At 43.0% G+C, this 12574-nt stretch overlaps 2 long non-coding RNA genes across 2 annotated transcripts; one reads left to right on the forward strand and one right to left on the reverse strand.

Moving 5' to 3' along the window:
• Window positions 1-1072: 1072 nt before the first annotated feature.
• LOC109942223 (uncharacterized) lies at window positions 1073-6878 on the reverse strand. The gene is made up of 2 exons (XR_002264896.1): window positions 1615-6878; window positions 1073-1489 (listed from the first exon to the last, which is right to left on the reverse strand). It is a non-coding gene; the product is annotated as an uncharacterized lncRNA (long non-coding RNA).
• A 2843-nt stretch (window positions 6879-9721) lies between these two features.
• Window positions 9722-10413, forward strand: LOC111590118 (uncharacterized). Its single transcript, XR_002749202.1, has 2 exons — window positions 9722-9914; window positions 10283-10413. It is a non-coding gene; the product is annotated as an uncharacterized lncRNA (long non-coding RNA).
• The last annotated feature ends 2161 nt before the right edge of the window (window positions 10414-12574 follow it).

Here is a 12574-nt window from a genome sequence, read left to right on the forward strand (position 1 = left end):
GGTACCGGTAATGCAAGTTGTCGATGATTGGATGTAGAGACGTACTGTCTGAACCCGTATAAATCTTGCGCCCACCACTCACGTTGTCCGGAGCCTAGAACACGCACAATAAATTTACTTGTCAGAGTGAGGTTCGAAACACTGACAAAATTATATTGTTTACAAAGTGAAGTTTGAAACAGTAAGTGTAATAAGGCTATCTCCAGCAGCGTCCTCTATATTTATACTCTATATCCATCATTTACAGTCTTCTCTAAAATATTCTCTCCTATATATTACCTTCCTCTCTAACAGCATCCTCTATATCTCGTTCTGTATATATGAATACATATATTATAGACATATTTTACTTTTGATATTTGTACGTATGTATTTCTCACTCTTATATTTCTCACTCTTAAATGTATCGTGCAAATTTTAGTTTTGCTAAATTTATTACGTAAAATATTATAATAGATAGATGAGAGAAGCTCTCTATATTCTCTAGAATACAATAATGACATCTCTATATTTAGAGTACGGTTTAGACACTCCTAGAGAAATAGAGGATAGTAATCTCCCCTTAAGGTACCATTTAGGGGTTCATTACTAGAGAGCCTAAGGGGTGAGATAAGAAGACTGTTGGAGACGGCGTTAGAATCAAGTTCACACAATCACACTGAACTAGGACTTGCCGTCCACAGTGGCAATCAACACTGAACTAGGACTTGCTGTCCACAGTGACAATCAATTACAAACTTACGGGGTATTATTTTCAGTTTAAAACCATCTATTCAAACTACTGCAACCAATTAAGACAAAACACATAGATATATTAGAAGCCGTTTTTCGAATTAAAGTCTAAGTCAGAAGCCGTTTCGGATTAAAGTCAAGTCAACTATTTAAACTACTACAACTGCAATCAATTGAGACAAAAAAATGTCATTTTGGATTAAAAGTCAAGCGAACAGCTAGTTTCATTTTCGCATTCGGTTGATCCACCTATCCATCCTGGTCCTTGCTCAAAACACACCATCTCCGCAAGAAATTGAGTTAACAGTGACGTCCCACATCTGGTAAGGAAATGACAATATTTCTGAAAATAAATTCTTTTTAGATCAACAGAAGAACCAAACAAATTACACATCCCAGTAACATCATACGTTTTTAGCCCATTAGTAAATAGTGAAAACTTGCACTATAGGCAGCCTAACCATCGTTCCAGGTATTATATACATCGGAATTGTGCAAGCTGATTCATATAATCATGAAATGTCTTGAAAGCTCAATGAAACAATACAATATAAATGAACTTTATATTTGTGATGGGAGGAGATATTCGATGCACCACAGCAGCCAAACCAGCATCAATAAACAGTTGCAAAGAAGATAATCGTCATGCTGGAACAGCAGAACCCCCATGAAAAGGAATCACTTCAGCTGATCATATTTGCAATGCTGATCACCTGAGTAAGATGTCATCCCTGCATCTCAAAATCCACTATTCCCTCTGGAAATACAAGGCATATTTTGTTTTGTTAGGGTAAATCTTCGACTGACAAATAATCTATTAATGCCACTAACATGACATAAAATCAGTAGTAACTTTCAATATGAATCTGATAGCATTCTTACTTTTATTGCGAAGATTAGGCTATCTCGAGCAGCTTATCCATCCTCATGCCCATATTTAAGCTTCACTGTGTTCACTCTATGAATAGTGTCATGTACAGCGCACTGCTAGACATGGTCTTATGGAGTAATTGTTGGTCAAAGCTGTCCAAATAAAACTAAATATGTTTGTAGAGAGCTAACCGAGTCACTGGGTGGCACATAAATCAGATCCAAATTTCGACAAGTCACAAAATTTCGAGAGCTGGCGACATAGATGATAACATTTGGCAATAATAAAATCATTCACAGCTCCATTTGATTTATTAGCACAAACTTAAACCACAAAAACTGAGGTCAAATCACATTGCATTTAGGACAATACAACAAAACACAGTGAAAGACAAGCTTCTAGGCAGAGATCACTCAAAATAAATGGAAATATTTTATCAGGGGCATTCTCCTACTGCCAAGCCTTCATAAGCCTTATGTCCACATAAGGATTCCCCAGAGCTCACTTAGCCAGCTTGGTTGTGGCCAACGAGACAAGACAGACAGACAGACAGATGAGCCCCAAGAAAGCAGTAGTACTGGTACTAGCAGTAGCAGCAGGCCATCAACCAGAGCGGCCAAGCAGACTTCAATGGGAGAAATACACTCGGATTTCCATTCTTGATGCAAAAAACATCATAATCATCAGGCTGGTATACCAGAATTCATGCCCCCATAACAAAACCAAAAGACTACTAGTACTAGCCTCAAGAAATCAGAACTTTTTTCAAGGACTTCTGCATTTCTGGAAACGTAATAATGAAAGACTTTTTTTTCTGAAAGCACAATGCAACATAATTATATTTGTCATTGAAGTATATGATCTATCACAGCAGCCAAGCAACAAACAAGTTTAGTTAGATCTTAGATCTCCATTTTTAGCACAAAGGTAATCATTGGGCTGGCATACCAGAACACTGATCACCACCATGACAACACTGAAACTCGAAAAATGTAAGCTGCAACCACAAGCATTCACCCATCTTAAATGAATCGTCATCGAAAAGAACTTATCTTATTTGCGATGCAGATCACCTGACAGCTGGTCAGATTGCATGACAAAAATTGATAAGACCAAAACAATTCCACAGTTTGCGTTAATCAAAAATAAAAATCAGAAGAAGGTCACTTGCAATGATGTTAGGAAAATCTGCTTGCCAAAAACAAAAGAGTAAAACATCAAGCTCAGAGGTAACCCGTCACAAATAAAAATTGTTGCAAAGATATGCAGATCTCCTGCATATTCGAGGAAAACAAAACAAAATTGTTCGATCAGGGGGTTTCTTATATCTGGCAAACCTTCATAATCATTGCATCTACATATACACTTTCCAGTGTTTGTGTGTGTGTGTTTGTTGATGGAATCACAAACACACAGACAAACATCCAGAGGGGAGGGGGAGAGGGAGAGGGGGGAGAGAGTTAGGGAGAGAGATGATGATGATGATGGAAAAGGCGCAGCAGCAGCAGCAGCAACAGCAGCAGAGCATCAACCAGATCCAGAGTGGCCAGGCACATCCATTAACAGGAAAAGTGCATTCAGATCATCACACTTGATGCAAATTACCATTAATCATCAGGCTTGAATATCAAAATGACCCCATAACAAAACAAAAACACTGGACTACTAGCTTCAAGAATAAAACCAAATAAATCAAAACTTTTTCAAGGCACTATAAATGGCAGTTATGCACAAATAATCTTCCTCAAGCACCCTATATGTCTGTCAAAGACTTATCCTTTTTATTTTTTATCTACACACATCCTAGGCGGAGTCCAATGGAGTTGTGTTTGGATAGAATAGAAGTGCTTGGAAAGAAGCTACCCACATGCCCGAACCGTGATTAGGCATTTTCCCTTTTAGTGCTCTCAAAAGCTTTTTCCCCTCCCCTTTCTCTCTCTCTTTCTCTTTTTGGTGACTTCTTGTTGGATTTCAGCTCTAGTCTACCCCAACTTGCTTGGAACTAAAAGACTATGTTGATGTATCGACACATCCTAGTCGGAGCCCAGTCAGCCAGCTTGGTGGAAGAAAATCAGAGTGGAATATGCAAGGATAGATCGATGGACTGAACTTGGAATAGGAGGAAGTACATGATCCAACACAGCATCAACGAATATGTGTATTCCAATCTCCACTGTTAGTGCAGAGGCATCAGGATGGCAAACCAGAACACCCCATGACAAACACTGAAACTAGAATACATGTAGGCTGCAAACCGCATGCTTTTGCATTATGCCAATTTATAGAACACCCATGACTATAATACATCTAGGTTGCAAACTGCATGCTTTTGCATTATGCCAATTTCTAGAAGTTGCTTAAACCAATCCATGGTTTAACAAGCATCTACACATCTACTAACCCTTGCAGCTTAATACTCATAAGGAAAAAGGAAATAAACAAAAAAAAACTCAGAATACTGAAGAATACTCAAATAACACCAAAAACCAAACATGATCACAGGGAAAAAAGACAGCATGCAAGAAAATAAGCAAAAGGACCTGATATTAGCATCAGAGATTCCTCTAGACCGGGATCATCATGCTATTGCATCCCTGATTCAGGGAACACTGAAGATCTTCTCGTCATCTATCAATGTTTCTATGCAGTGAAATGGTGAGACATTAAATATTTTAACTCCCGGATGCATGGCAGACATAAATCCTCCAACACCTAAAGCGCAATAAGAACACCAGGAGACAACATTAAGGAATAACAGATACCAAACTGATACTAAAATTGGGAAACTTTCAATGTTTTTGTCAAGCTATTAAAAACAATGCAGTTGTACTTGTTTTTCTTTTCTCCATCTGCCAACCTTTTGTTAATAGGCGAAAATGTGTCAAACATGTATTTGAGAACAAGGTTTTCAAGTCGATAAGTCGAGTCGACAAGGTACCAACTTGGTGACTAGTCGATAAGTCAGTCGACTAGTCGTCGACTTGCCAATATAGTGGTTGTTTTGTCTATATAATGGCTTCATATAGACAATATAACATTTATATATAAAGAAAGAGCATGTTTTATCTCATTTGAAGCCTGAAATTGAACGAAACTGAAATAAACAGCAAGTCTTACCTCATTTGAATCCTCAAACTGAACCAAATCAGCCACATAAGTGATAAGTCATAAACTCATAAGTCATAACAGCCATATAGTTCAAATTGGAAAACAAATAGCAAGAAAATATAGTTCAAACTTGAAAGGAAATAAGCTCCATTAGATAGCTAAGCTGCTGCTGCAGCTAGATAGATACTAGATAGTAGATACCCTAAATATCTCCCAATTCAAGATCATCCATTGCATTTTCTCCCAAATCAAGAAAATATGTTGTGTAATGGGTCTTTGGGCTGTTTGGGTTGAACTCGGGCACAAGTCGGCCGACTTGCCAGACCAAAGTCGACGACTAGTCGACTATGAATTTCCAATCGTTGACAAGTCGCCCGACTTGCCAGAAAAGTCGAGCCGGCTCCCCAAGTCGAGCTCCCAGGACCGACTGGACGACTAGTCGACGACTTGAAAACAGGGTTTGAGAACCTGAGTTAGTTTTTGTGAACAGAGGAAGTAGAACATGATCCAGCATACCAACCAAGCAGGTGTCCATGGCAATGACATTTAGAGTGTGTTTACTTCGAGGCCTCCCAGATGAGAGCTTCCCACCAAGCAGCAATCTTTGCCCCAGGCACCCGAAATCGGACACCTGGGAGCAGCCATCGCGCCAGGCAGCTCTGCCTGGGTGCAAAGCAAAGAGCCCAAGCATGTTTCGATTCTCTTCAGGCAAGATTGCCTGCAAACAGAGCTTTGAACGCCTATGGACAAGATGATTGCCTCGCAAGACTGCTGCTTGGGAGGTACCGATCCAAACAACTCTGCTCTTCAATGCAGGTTAACAGATTATGGTAAACACACATTACACAAACTTATATTCTATCTATAAAAGGAAAGACCACATATCATTTTATTCAAAGAAACTAGCATGGTTAAACATGAATCAACCTCATTCACTCAATAAGCTATAAACAAAAACTGGCATTACCAACTCAATATCACAGATTCCCCTAGACAGAGTCATCATGCTATTGTGCCCCCAGGAACAAGTAGCACTACAGATGTCATTATATTGCTTCTCATCATCTGTCAAATGACAATGTTGTCCCCCATAAGTTGCAAGTTCGCAACTCAGATATCTGCTGCAGTAAGATGTTGGGATAGCAACCACATCAAAAGCAACACTGTCTGCATTGCAGTACTTCAAAACTAAAATAGCTTTTGCAAAGTTAAAAACAAATTCAGAAAGGGCATTCTTCCAACCTGCCGCCTTCATAACTTTTGCATCTACAGGAGCATTCCCCGGAGCCCGCTCAGACAGATCAGTGGAAAAGCAGGAGCAGAGGATATGTGTGTATATATGTATATATGCATGCATGTTCGTGTATGTGTGGTTGCAGGTTTCCTCTCAAGGAGGAAAACTACACCAGACATAACAAAACAGAGGGACTGAGGGAGTGTTAAGTTGTCAACAATCCGAGCTGGAGCAAGCAAGCCTGCTATGAGAAACAGTCAAGCGGGCTTCGACGAGGAAACGCATTCAGATCTCCGTTCTTTGTGCAAACAATGCTAATCATCAGGCTGGCAGATCAGAATCCGACGAGAAAATAAATTAATCATATACCAAGCTCGCGATTGAGACTGAAACTCTAAATCATTTGCAATATATTATCGCATTTCTCCTAGTTCATAGATCCAGAGCCTCAGACAATCAAAGATCCATACGAAAACCGAGTGGACAAGAACAAAATGAAGGAAAGCTGAAGACACGAAGTGCGAACAAGAAAAAGCAAGCATACAAACTGAGGTTAGCACGGTGGCTCCTTGTACCGCCAACCCAAATCGGCAACCGGGTGGCGCCGAAGACTTGTTAGTCTAGCTCCGGTCACCCGGTGGGAGGGATACAATGGGCTAACAAAAGAGCACCGTGATTTATCCGGATCACATGGTTAGTGTGGGAATCGCGCAACGCAGTGGTGCCAGGATGGCTGGATCTGACGGCGGGCGCGACGGCGGTTCCATCGGGAAGGACTAGGGTTTTTCAATGTGGAGAGCGGCGGTTACTCCGAGGATTGAGGGCTCCTTTGGCAGCACAGGATCCCGGCAGGATCCCGGTCCAATCCCTGGCCACGAAAACCCCGGGCCAAATCGCCCCCGCGAACTTTTTTTCGCTATTTGGTGAGCACGCTTCCCGGCCCTCACCGCGGAGTTATTTGAGATTGTAATAATCTCGCCGCGCGGCTTCGCTACTTTATTACTCCGCAGCTGGACCTCGCCATTTTGGTATTCTGGAGCTCACACCCTCGCCATATTGGCACAGTTAATGCCCAGCGCTCTGTTACCTTCCATTAGGTATGGTAAAAGTCAATTTTGCCCATGCTGTAACCACTAGTCTGGTGAAAACCTAACTCCTCGTCTCTCCTCTCTTCCACGAGTTACTCCTCTTCCACGGCGCCGCCACTGCTCTGTCTTCTCTGTGCTCGCTCCGTCCTCCGAGAGCACTCCTCCTCCGATGGCTACTCCGGCGAGAGGGAAGAAACGGCTGGTCGTCGACGTCGATGTCGAGGTCGACAGTGAGGTCGAAGTGGCTTCCGCCTTCAGCCGGCTGTCTGTTTCAATCGTTGCCAAGCGTAGAGGCGACAGTTGCGGCTTGGAGCACAGCGCCGGCAACGAGCACACCGCCGGCAACGAGCACCCCACCGGCAAGGAGCACACCCGCGCGGCCACATCAGGTACCTATTTCATTCGTCAAGAGCACTCCCCCAACAGCATACCACTGAAAACAGAAGACTGTTGTGTCCGCTGAAATGCTCTGCAATCACTGAAATCATATAGTTGCGTCTGTTTTAAGTGTAAAATATTTTTTGTCCAACAGAACTCACAGCCGTCGACAATCATTGCTCGGCACCTCGTTCTGTGTCGGTAAGGGTTGTACTAAGTTCAATAATATGCAGTAGTTTGTTCAATTCCAACAGAATTTTTTGTGGTTTCGCAGATAACACGATTTGAAACAGTTCGTAGTGACCTCGCCCAAGCCATTGCAAAGATGCATGTAGTTGGGAAGGAGTTGAAAGATTTGGCCGGAGACGAGATTATGAATTCACCAGATACGGCCAAAGATGTGTCAGTGAACTTCGCAATGTGGCGCGTGTATGAGCTTGCTCAATCACTTGAGGACGAAGCACAGCGTTTAGAAGATCTCGAAGCTGGTCCGTCGCCACCATTATCTGAGTGGTTCAACAACCAATTTGGTGAAGATGAAGATATGGGTGGTGGGGAATGGGCACTGGATGATGTCAGTTCTGAAGAGCTTTCGGATCGTCAGATGAAGTAGAGTAATATGGGTGGTGTTGAATGGCACTGGATGTGTTATTTGTGTAAGAGTTAGCTTCTGTAAGGTATCTGTGTAGTAGTTACCTTGTGTAAGGTAACTGAACTTGTGTAAGGTATCTGTGAACCTGGGTTGTCCATTCTGTCGAGTGTAGAATGGGAGTCGATAGCTTTTGTATGGTTATCTTAATATTTCCATTCAGTATGTTTTCAGTCCATTCAGTCCATTCAAAATTCTGAATTTATTTGTGTATGTCCATTCAGTTTCATGTTTTCAGTCCATTTGGACAGTAGCTGGGCATTCTAGAAAATAGAAGAGAGCATTTCAGCATGTGGACAGCATTTGGACACCAAGCTGTTTTCTGTCCATTTGTACTACATTCGGACACCAAGCTGGGCACTTCAGTTGTCCAGAAGATTTCAGCTTCAAATGAAAACAGCTTGGTTTCAGCTTGCAAATGGACACCACGATTTCACCTGCAAATGGACTGCTGTAACAGAAGACATTTGGTATGCTGATTTCAGCTTGCAAATGGACAACACAATTTGAAGCTGCTGTTTTCATCCTCAGCTAACAATCCTAACCGATCATACATCACTGACTCAGAGGCAGTCTCTTGTTCTCCTTCTTCCTCCCATCTATCATCAATTTGTATTGAACCCCAATCAATTTCTAAAACCTGTAAACATCCAATTAAGACAGCTATCAAGTACTAGGCGCAGGTGCATCAAAAATTAACTGGACAATATACTGCTGAATATTTGAATCAGACCTCCATTCTATGTTCATCCCCTAACAGAAAATCTTGGGGATCCGACAAATCCGAGCTCCTAACAGGTAGATCCACTGTTTCCATAGGAGAAACCATGGGGAGGCAAGGAATGTGTGGCAGACGGCAGCGCTGGTAGCTGCTGGCAGGCGCGAGCAGCTGGATGCAGGCGGCGTCGCGGGCAGCTGCTGGCAGACGACAGCAGCGGAAGCTGGATGCAGGCGGCGTCGCGGGCAGCTACTGGCAAACGGCAGCGCTGGCAGCTGGATGCAGGCGGCGTCGCGGGCATCAGGTGGTAGCGAACAATGCGAGAGCGCGGGCCGTCGCGGGGCGTACCTGGTGGCGAGTCCCCCTGGAGGCAGAACAATGCGAGAGCGCGGAGATAACCTGCTGGCGAGTACCCCTGGTGGTGGCAGACGGCGGCGCGCCCTCGGTTCTCGGTTTTCTGGGAGTTGGCAAGAGTTCTCTCGCGCAGGAAGACGGGAAGTCCGGCAGGGGGTAGATTAGTCCGAAGAAGAATACAACCTGCAGAAAAAGCAACATAACCGGCGTTAACAGAGCGCTGGGCATTAACTGTGCCAATATGGCGAGGGTGTGAGCTCCAGAATACCAAAATGGCGAGGTCCAGCTGCGGAGTAATAAAGTAGCGAAGCCGCGCGACGAGATTATTACAATCTCAAATAACTCCTCACCGCGGGGGAGCTCGGTGATTTCGCTCCCCACCTCAGCAGGTCGGGAAGAGCTTCCCTGTCCGCTCTCACGAAGCCTCCTCCTCCCCGTCTCCCTCGCAAAGCCACCGCCTCCTCGTCTCCCTCTCGAAGCCGTCGCCGCCCACTGCCTCGCACTCTCTTGGACTGGATCTGTCGTCGTCCGGTGATTTTGCTGAACACGAGCACTTCCTGCTTCCTGGCACCGCGCGCTCGGCAAAACACTAGAGCTTTCTCGCGCATGGCAGCCTCTTCTTCGTCGCGCAATCACCGGATCTCCCTCCTCTTCTTCGCGCAAGGCAACAGATCTCCCTCCTCTTCGCTGGAGCCTGGGCCCGAGGATCCTGCAAGCCGGCAGCTGGAGAAAGGCGAGCGACATGGCGACCTCCACAATGCGGCTGGTGAAGGACGAGAAAGGTGAGCACCTTAGCCTTGTCACAGATATTTTTCTTTTTCATCGATTATTTTTCTTTTTCCATCAATCATCGGTGGCTAGTGACCCGCTGCACCCTCTTCATTTCTTTTCTGAAGCTGAAAACATGCATATCTGTGATGCATAATATATATATTAATTTTTGACTAAACGATGACACTTGCTTAGTTGGGAGCTATTTTACATGTGGATTCAGTCATGGCCTTTCACGTTGTGTGTAGCTAGCCTCCTGAATTCACTTCTTTAGCTAAGATATTTCTGTAGAACGGCCACCAAGGCTAGGCTGGTTCAGTAGTCCATGATTTTCACATTGTGTACAACCTCTGACCTCAGTTCTAAATCTAGTACAAAGATTTATTGCAGAACACCAGTATGCCCGGGACTCTGTTCTGCTAATGCGTTTGTGCCATGTGGAGTATTTGCTTACTCTATTCTAGCTTTTGTAATAAAGTATATTGGATGATGTCCCTAGCAAGTTTACTATCTAATTTTCCACACTTCGGCATCTAATGTTGTAATTAAATTGCTTAGAGGAAGTAGTAGTAGTCCAGGAAAATGTACCACTCAAACAATAAGAATCCAATGGGGGTGAGCAGCTTGCCATGTTCTTTACCTGGTATTAATAATATATCTGTATTGCTTGTACATTTGTTGTGTACATGAAGATTTTGCAAGCAAGTTATCTGTCTAGTGAACTGAACTGAAATGAATGCTAAATTAACAGACTATGTGGCCCAAGAAGACGACAACGACTTCTTCATTGAAATGGAGCTATGAAATCTGCCTGGTGGAAGCACCCACCGAGTGCCACTTACAACAGCATTTTGCAGGGCATCCATTATTCTTGCTTCATATAGTTTCAGAAAACTCAACACTTATTCTGGTTTTTGGTAGTTTATTTGGAGGCGTACTCCTTTGGCACTTTGGGTCTGTCCTTTTTATTGTCATGACATGAAGCAATTTATTTTATCTTTCCTATTGCAATACTCAGAAACTGTACTCAGAAACTGTGTTGAGTACTCTATTATCTCCTCATGAATATTGTGTGATAACAAGAACACATGTTGGTGGTTTACTCTATTATCTCATGATTATAGACACACATGATCATTTGTTTGTTGAAGCTTGCTGCTACTTTTTTATCAAATTGATGGAACTTTATGTTTATAAAGATGTGGACAGTGTATTTTCTATTGCGTTTTATCTATTCTTTTGATATGATATAGCAGTATGGTATCCTCTGCCAAAGGACACTTTGTCTGCGTCAGACACTCGAACCAGAGAATATGGCCCTTGTCTGCCAAATGGAATCAGGGCAGGGCAGCCCCCGACGGGCACTCCCGCCCAGGGAATCTGGGTGCGAGGGATTTGTCCCCCTGGGTGCCGACTCTCCTGGGTTTTCCTGCCGCGGCTGCCAAAGGAGCCCTGAGAGAGAAGGCGGAAGGAATAGGCATACAAATGGCAATGGTACCTGCACCCCGATACCCTGAGTATTTACTCTATTAATAAAACATGTATAAGGACTTTATTTGGTAAAAACTTTTATCCAATGTGTATGGGTATTAGAACGTTTTGTACACACATATACCCATTAACCTGTGAGTATAAAATACTTGCTATAAATTTAGCCAAAAAACATATACTTTGGCACTTGGTCTAGTCTAAAACACTAGCTATATAATCTCTAAACAGATTTTATAGTTGTTTGTTGTGCAACTATGTAATCTCTACTACTTATTAAGGTTGCAAGAGTAGTCTGTCATTACGTGTTCTGTCACCATTTCTGTTCTGTCATTCCCGTTTTGCCACCATTCTCATTCATTGTTCTGTGTTTCTCATTCTCATGTTCTGTCATTCTCATGTTCTACCATCATTTTATGTTCTCTCATTCTCATTCTTTGTTCTGTCTTTCTCATTTCCATGTTATGTCATCATTCTATGTTCTCTCATTCTCATTCTTTATTCTGTCTTTCTCATTCCCCCCTCCCACAAAGCCCGTTCCTATTCCCATTCCCCCGTACAGCCCACATCTAGCTAAAATTAAAAAAAAAACACATGTCATCAAGGGGATTTAAACTCGTGACCTCTCAAGCAAATGCCAAGAGTAGCTACTGCTACACCACATGTGTCTTTATGTCTGCATCTATGACAGGAAACACATCTTTCACCAAGCTCACTTGTTACCCTTGCACAATGCGTAGTAGTAGATAAGTATCACCGAGGTTATTGAATTATATTTTTGGATGGAGGTAATATTATTTAAAGAAGAGCTTTGCATGCAATTTCTTTTGTTTGAATAATGTTTTATACTTAAATTCCCTTTTTTGCATGTGTGACATTTATTCTTCGTAATATTTTTTCTATGGATCAGACTTGTGAGTCATTTTCATAAACCAACGCCAAGCATGAATCCATGTTTCTTACTTGAAACCCCGAACAAACACCATGAGCAGGAGGCACTCGCGTTGGCGTCGCTCATCGATGACGAGAAGAAGCTTGGCGACTATCAGTTCGACTTCTAGAAGTAGTCCTATGTGGTCGCATGCGCCGCTGTGTACGACAAGCCCCCGCGAAGCCGCCGCTTGGACACGGTCCAGAGTAGCTGTACCGCGCTGTCCATCGTTAAGCAGAGGTTGTCGCCAAC

This window comes from Zea mays, chromosome 9 (assembly GCF_902167145.1).
Source record: "Zea mays cultivar B73 chromosome 9, Zm-B73-REFERENCE-NAM-5.0, whole genome shotgun sequence".
In the NCBI taxonomy this organism is placed as follows: Eukaryota; Viridiplantae; Streptophyta; class Magnoliopsida; order Poales; family Poaceae; genus Zea; species Zea mays.